Source organism: Notothenia rossii (assembly GCF_949606895.1).
Source record: "Notothenia rossii genome assembly, chromosome: 7".
In the NCBI taxonomy this organism is placed as follows: Eukaryota; Metazoa; Chordata; class Actinopteri; order Perciformes; family Nototheniidae; genus Notothenia; species Notothenia rossii.
In genome coordinates, this window is record NC_136905.1 from 12,922,359 (window position 1) to 12,930,868 (window position 8,510).

At 38.9% G+C, this 8,510-nt stretch overlaps 1 long non-coding RNA gene across 1 annotated transcript; it reads left to right on the forward strand.

The window, feature by feature from the left end:
* The first annotated feature begins 2,655 nt into the window (after positions 1-2,655).
* On the forward strand, positions 2,656-5,342 carry LOC307046151. Its single transcript, XR_013810077.1, has 2 exons — positions 2,656-4,656; positions 5,060-5,342. It is a non-coding gene; the product is annotated as an uncharacterized lncRNA (long non-coding RNA).
* The last annotated feature ends 3,168 nt before the right edge of the window (positions 5,343-8,510 follow it).

Consider the following 8,510-nt stretch of genomic DNA (forward strand, 5'->3'; position numbering starts at 1 on the left):
AGGTAGTTACCCAACAATCAATTATAACTGTACGTATTTCCTTTGAAATCAGGACCTTTACTATATTTAATATTTGAACGCTATCTCGCATCATGATTTTACATTTAAAGCCTTTGCAAAGCGTGAAAGCAGCAGCTGGACATAGTTTGTCAAGCTTTTTTTATAGATTTATTTTTCAAAATACAAAAACTAAGAAATGTTGTTGGCAGTTATACAAATTGTGAAAAGATTACAAAAAGCATAATGACATGCATCAATATGTATTTGGCACATTGTTTGAACATGTTTATTTCAGAAACAAGCCTCTTCTGCATAATATTGCAACATTAAAGCCATCGTCGTAAATGTCAATACTCTTTTTTAAATAATGTATTGTAATGGAAAACACAGTGAGACACGGGGAGAGCTGGAACTTGATGGCAAACACTGATGGTTTATTATAAAGTTATGGCCGGAGAATTCACAAGACATGTGCTGCAGAAAGAAGTTGACAAAGTGGTTGCCCGACCAATTCTGAAGATCTCTACACCAGACCCATTTATCTGGTTCTGAGAGAATAATCAACATTCTGCATAACAAGATAAAACAGGCAAAGCATTGTAACATCTCTATCAGCTGACACCAACAGGCAGAAACAGGGAAACAAAATCATAAGAGCACAGAAGCTCAAAGTTGCAGGCCTTTGCTCAGAGAGGGCAGTACAAACTGATCAACTGGGTCAAAGGGGTGGGCTTGGAAAATGGTTCCCCAACAACCCAGAAGTGTAAACACAATGTCTTTCTTTTTAATTGTAGGTTTCATGGGTTTGGATTAAGCCCACCATTTTGGTACTTACTGATCAAAGGAGAGAAGCAGTGAAACATTGAAATCCAAACTGTATTTAACAATTAGCTGACCTTGTAAGGCAGGATAAGATAATGTAAACTCAGATTTTGATGTGAGAGTACTGCGTCTCCTCTTCATCAGAGTTGATCAAGTCTCTGACGGCTCTCTGAGTCTTTGACTTGAAGTTCGCCTGTGAATAATTGATCTCTAATTCATCCTCACTGGTGTCTGTGTCATCGTTCAATGGATTCGGAGATACGGCTGAGTGTGCTGTGCTGATGTTCTCATAGTCCTCCAGCATTTTTTTATTCTAGAAGAAAACACAGATATAGTCTAGCGTGACACAAGGAGGTGCACTGGCTCCAGATGTTGAACAGATGTGTATACATGCAGTGGGGGAAACTGTTACTTGATGCTTGACTGGCGGCTGAGGTTCAACGCTGAACCAGCTGCAAGCCTTCAGCAGTTTAACACATCAGCCTGCAGCTGGGAGTCTGTTACTGCCAGGTTTCTCTTTGAGCCTGAGCTCCCCCTGCTGGTCTGAGCGAAGCATTACAGCACAGGTGTACACTACATCTACAACGGGGTGTGAACACAATAATAGCAACACCTGTCGAAATAACTTGATCTAATATAACGATGCAACCATTGTATTAGACTGTGTGCTGCGTCACTGTTTCTGGATTGGACTGTTTTATATGGTCAGGTGTTTCCTCAAATATGTCCATATCCTGTATATTTTTTTTCAGAAATTAAATTTTTATGAATTAAGTCATTTGGAAATGCATGTGGGTTTGATATGCAAACAAATGAAGCTCAGCGCAAGTTCAGGCAGGAAGACCTATCACTTCGTATTGTACGTCATGGCAATACTCGCTCCCTTCACTAAATGATGGGGAGCGCCACTCCTCACGCTAACCTATCACTCCCCTCCATTCACAAGCCTAATTATCGCACCTGTTAATATATATATATGCTCTCCCCTTTTCCATCAGCTGTCTTCCAGGTGTCAACGCGCAAGCAGCAGCAGGGCTTCGTCCCAGCTCCAGGTATATATTCATCAGCTCCGCAGTCTTGCGGATTAAGCTACAGGCGGCGTTCCCCAGTTGGCTAGCGGTTCTAGCCGGCCACCCCGCAAACCCGGGCGCGGAAGGAAAAGACAAGGACATCGGGCTCCACAGAAGTTCCTCCGGCTTAATGGAAAGGGGCTACTTCAGGCAAACAATTGACGCACGCCTTCAGTCGAGAGAGAGCATCACTGGCATCAGGGCCGCTCTAATGCGGCGCTTCACGCGGAACGGGCCCTCATTGCTCGCGAAGCTTCACCCATTTCTGGCTTCAACTACAACCCCTCTTGCAGGCAGGCAGGGCTTAAGCTACATCCCATCGAAGCTACTTCTCCTCCCGGCTCAGTAGCCAGTACTGGACACTAAGTGCGTAGACGGCTAGCAGGTTCAGTGCACAGCAGGCTTGCCTCCTTTCCCTGCGCCTCACCGCTAAAACAGGCAAGAAAAGAGAAGAGGAAAAAGAGAGGAAGAAAAGAGAGAGAAGAAGAAGAGCAAAGAAGAAGAACAAGGAAGAGAAAAGCAAAAGAAGCGAAGAACGAAGAAAAAAGGAGAGAGAAAAAGAAAAGAACGGAAGAAAGAAAAGAGAGGAGGAAAGAGAAGAAGAATAAGGAGAGAGAAAAAGAGAGAAGTTCGTTTATGCATTGTTGCCTTTAGTTCAGGGTTAAGGTGAGTTTCAGGCAGCTTCGGGTGTAACGCGTTACAGCATGGAGTTATGCAGTTCGGGTAACTACTACCCGTCACAATAATCAGTAAGTACCGCAGTTTCAAACTTCAACACAGATGCTGCCCATCCGTGGTTTTTTTGGGGGCGTTCCTTTCAGGGAGAAAGAGAAGTTAATGTAAGATGATAGAAGACAGTCTAATCACCCAACCAGCACATCAGCATCTACGTATCACCGTCGCGTAATTAAACTGCTAATTAAGCTAGTCCTATATCAGGGCTCGACAGTAACGTTTGCCAGGTTGCCATTGGCAACCATTCAGAAAAATGTCAACCACTTCTTGTACTTTGGTTGCCATCAGTGGTAACCAGTTTTTAACATAAGAAATAAGGAAAGCAAAACGTGCACCCCAAAATAGATAAATGTTCATATTTGTTTTAAGAGTGATATTTAATTGTTGTGACCAGTCGGAACCTGATACTTAAATTGCACGTGCATTGGCGTGATTACGGAGCCAGAAAGCGATGCACGTTTACTCGCGTGCGCGGTGCGCCGTGTGTTTGTTTTACAACAAAATTGCGAAGCAAAAATAAGTTGTTTGACTGTGTGGTAAAAAGTTCAGCCAACACCTCAAGTTCTCAAATGAATGTCCAAAGTGATTCAACTGATGGAGCGTAAGGTAAAACCCGAACGAAAAACAAAGAGGAATGTTTTCCATTCACTTCCGGTAAAAGTTCCTTCAAAAATAAGAGTCCCGATCTTATTACTACCAAAATAAAAGTGCAAAACGAAACTTTACCATAGAAAAATGGTTGCATTCAATTATAATCACTTCTATAAAAAGGTAACACATTTTAAATATAGTTAGACATATTAAAGGTAATTTACAGCATCGATAATTAATATCAAATGTTTAACTGTGAATGGTTTTCATTTATTTAACATTAGAAATGTATTAGTCTGGCCAATCCAAGACTTCAATGCTGAAGGGCCAATGGGTCTATGGTGGGGGTCAGCACAAAGGTCAAGAAAACCCACATTTGAAAGGGAGACAACGGATGATCAAGAAACTGGTGACTTGCTCAATTCATTTGTGAGGGATCTATGAAGAACAGGACAACAGCAGCACTACTGGTATTTTGTATACCAGCAATTGAGGGTGGACAAGTTTACTACCACTTAGGTTCAAATAAGTGCGTTAATTACTTATTGTAAATCATTTGAACATTCTTGTGTCACATGTTCATTATTAAGTTGATGTATAACTGTATAGCATCTTAATTATTTAAAATATAAGGTATCTAAAAAAAGGGCAACCGTATTTTCAGTTTTGGCAACCAAAAGCGGATGCATGGTTGCCAGCCTGGCAACCACTTTTAAAAGTTAGCGTTGAGCCCTGCCTATATCATGGGTCATGTCTCAGTATTTACCTAAGCAAATATTATTTCATGCTGCTCATATTGCACTCATATATTTGGTTTCATGCTCACATGGCTTATGTTAAGCAGGGTATGATATTCATGCATCATTGTACTCGAGCTAACAGCCGCATTACATTGTCTACATCTCCCTCATCGCCGGGCATCGGCTCGTGCCGGCTATCCAAGATCTCTCCAGCTTACCTCTGGTAAACATGCATATAACTGGTGGTGGTGTCTTAAGAGCATTTCAGGGCTCGTTCAGGATAGGTGCAGCAAACCTGCCGCAATCAAGGTAATTGTTCCACTTCCCTACAACAACCGCTTCTCATCCTACATTCGTCCGAACCTCAGTGCCGTGCTGGCTATCCAAAGGTCTCTCCAACCTTAAAATTGGTACGTATTCATATAACTGGTGGTGGTTCTTAGCATGTCAGCACGTATATTCGCCCCGCGGCTCATATTTATCCTTGCATGTCTAACCCTGTACGTCCAGGTTGTAACCTTCGGGTCTGTATAAAATGTGTCCCTGCGAAGTCAGGTTGCCCCATATGTCCGGGATGCCCCGTACGTCCAGGAAGCCCTGTACGTCCAGGGAGGATGCCTAGGAGGCATCAGTATGTCTAAATCCCCACATGTATTAACCTCTCATTTCATCCATAGATTTCCACTGCATCCCACAAGGTAAGATTTCATCACGTTCAGTACTTCATACTTTCACTTCTTTTGGGGGTTCATCGGAAACGGTTCTTCCCTTCCCGAATGACATCCTACCAAACCTGGGCCTAATCGCCAAACACCATTTCATTCACTTGTTATAAACTGTCATCATTGTTTCATTTATATAATGTGACCCGATAATAAACATGTATTTCATACATACGTCTCTCCTGATTGAAATGAAGCTCAGCGCAAGTTCAGGCAGGAAGACCTATCACTTCATATTGCACGTCATGGCAATACTCGCTCCCTTCACTAAATGATGGGGAGCGCCACTCCTCAAGCTAACCTATCACTTCCCTCCATTCACAAGCCTAATTATCGCACCTGTTAATCCCTCTATATATGCTCTCCCCTTTTCCATCAGCTGTCTTCCAGGTGTCAACGCGCAACCCTCCTCCACCCCTTCGCCTCCTGCTTCCAACTCAGGGCCAAGCTCAACCTTCTCCCTTCCAACCGGACCTAACCACTTATCACCACCACCAGTGTCTAGACCCGGGGGGGGTTCATCGGAAAAGGTTCTTCCCTTCCCGAATGACATCCTACCAAACCTGGGCCTAATCGCCAAACACCATTTCATTCACTTGTTATAAACTGTCATCATTGTTTCATTTATATAATGTGACCCGATAATAAACATGTATTTCATACATACGTCTCTCCTGATTGAAATGAAGGCATACACTGTTATGAATGAACTATTAAATGGTTATTATTAAAACGTTTGTTCTAATTTGCTCTTTTTTTCAATCAAAACCTGTATCTGCAACTTAATAATGGCACACAAATATCTGCATTTTCGTTCAATCATGCAGTCTTTGATTCATATTTAGCTATTTTGCAATGTGCTGTTTATTCTCTTTCAAATACAGTAGGTTGTAGAAAGTTGCATAATGTCCAGTCGTCCCTATTATTAGTTGTGCTTAGTGTCAGTTTTAACAATATTTTCACAATTACTAATCATTGTTCCTGTGTCGTGTGTTTGTATATACTTGTATTTCTTATTTATAGTAAAGTGTATTACCAAATATCTTACATTTATATTATAGCTTTTTCAGTGAAACTCATAAAGTTGATGTCCTAGGAGTATTTGTTGTAGCACTTTAGATAACATTTCACAAAACACTGTTATTTTCTATATTTATTTATTTCCAACAAATATGAGTGGACTTTCATCAAATCATGCACACACACTCCTACATCCCTGACACCTGCGTAACTTATTACCTGTTTATTTTGTTAAGTATTTTAACGATGACCACTGTTTCCTTGCAGTGCAGTGTGCACATAGCAACACAGTAATAAGCTGGTAAATAAATGTTCTTTATTGACGCAGAACACAATTTCCTTCCTGTTAGAGAGTTGGTGCTTAAGAGGATCTTCATTAAGATGTCATTTTTACATGATCAAGAACAAACCAGAAACAATCTAATTGTGTATTTGGTCGTGATATATATATTTATTTGCACCAGTCGTGGCACCTTTAGAGCAAATATCGTGCTCTTTTGAGATGCTTACTGTAACAGATAAGAAGAGTCTATATAAGGCTTTGACCTCATGTCTCAGACGCTTAACCACTTCTGTCTTTCTTACAGCCAACTAAACTGACATCAGTGCTGTTTGAAAATCAGCCTACAGTTTGTAACATTACATTCTTGGTTTGATTCTAGAAGAATCCCAGCATGAATACTTGTATGTCAAACACCAAGTATCTGTGTTTTAATCAAACTGATTCACTTTTCCTTCATCGTGTTCATCTCTGCGTAGCTCCTAAATGTGGCTGCTGAGGAAAGTTCAGAAATAGTTTCTGCTTGTTCAAAAACATCCCACACAATGCCCACTGGCAACTAGTTTGGTAAAGTCTTTACACTTCACTTTGTTTTCACTTATATTTAGTTCAACTTGACTGTTTCATTTATGACACTTTATAACTTCTACTGTTTTTGCATGTAAAGTATCACATTGTTGTTTCTTCCCTCTTTCTGCATTGCCTTTCATTTTGTTTCTCTTCACTTCCTCTTTGTTTCAAAATGACAACATGATCTGATGAAACAGTTGAGTACTTGAGTGTGGAAACAAATGTCATATTTTATATTTTTCTGTTTATTGAATATGTAAATCAACAGCTCACTTTTGAAAACACATTTATATTTCATTATAAAATCTGGTGTGGAACATTGTTATGTGGATCCCTTAGAAATGACTGATGGGACTTGCATTAATGTAGTAAAAAGAGATTCTAAACTCTATGGTGCTGGAGGCCACACCCCGAACACATCTTTCAAAAGCCATCAACACGCGACACCAGTCTGACATGACTCAGTTGTTGGACTATTACCACTGACCCTTCCATGCTGGTGAAACCTTTATTTGTTTCTTTATCAATTTCTGAAACATAGATCAGTACTGTATATACTACTACTACTAATGTATTTATTTCTTCTCTAGAAACAGAAAATATCGTATGCTGACCATCATTGTTGGCTGTAAGGTAAGATATTTGTTTTTTAAAACTCAAATGATTGCAAGTCATAAAATGGCAGGCTTATTTTGTTAGCTAATTCAGTCAAATGTTGTTTGTTCGTGGTAAGAATAATTGACATACCTTTTAAAGAAGTTTTGTATTTATTTTATTACTTTCTACATAAAATGTTTTGCAAAACATTTTAAATAGTTATCAGTATATTTATATATAGTTTTTTATTTGTAAGAATAATGTGCATACCTTTACAGAATTGCCATCACAACATATGCAAAACATTTTAAATAGTTATCATTCGTTAACATCTTCATGCTGGCTCCCTTATTTTATCTTTGAAAGGACGACATTATTTCCTCTCTTTAGTGATGACACCAGTAACAGTAAGAGTACATTGCAATACAAGTTAAAGCAATAGTTTAAAAGCATACATTTTATTTATAACTAATACTTTTCAATAGTATTCATTATGTTTTTGAAATAAGCAGCACTGCTTCTCTACTGTGTGAAGCTTGAAATTACTCAAACTGGGTTATTCTTTCAGCAACAAAAATCAAACGTCACATTTGATCATATTTACTTTGTGAAGTATGAAGTGAAGTTAATATAATTCCCCCCTATAAAACATGTATTCTTCTTTACTAGGGCTATTCATATTGAAGTAGTTAACTAGTTAATCAAATGAATACATTTCATGTCTGTTGTGTGTGTCTGGTGCCTCTGTAGGAATATCAAGCTGACAGAAAAGCATGACGGGTGCTTTAAAGGTTTTCCTCCTTCTACTTCAAGGTAGGGTTTCCAACAATTGAATGCCTTTCGATGTCTTTAGATTACTCACAAAAAGTGCTAAATATGCTTTTTTTTTTTAAATTAAGGTTTTTGTGAGTGTGTGCTGTTAATTTGGACGGGTTTGTTTTCTTTTAATTATGTTTACATTTCTGCTTAATTTTCTTTATTTTTTTTAAAGATGAGCTACAGTGTAGAAATGGCAATGAAAATCTTATGACCCGAGCTCCTCCAACGATGCAACATATATAATAACATACAATATAAATCTATATACATGTAAATAGAATAGGATATATACAAGAACAGAATATGAAATTAAATATTGTACATTAAGACAAAGTTAAATCCGGTTTATTGCGGTGATAACTATTTAGATAAATAAGTAGATCGCAAGATGACAAACAGATGAATGTTTATCGAGGCACTTAACAGAGCTCAGGTGATTAGCAGTCTTATGGCCTGTGGGATAAAACTGTCCCTGAGTCTGGTATTTGTTTGAATACTTCATTTTTTTAACCTTGGCAGATTTTTAATTTATTGCTTTTATTTC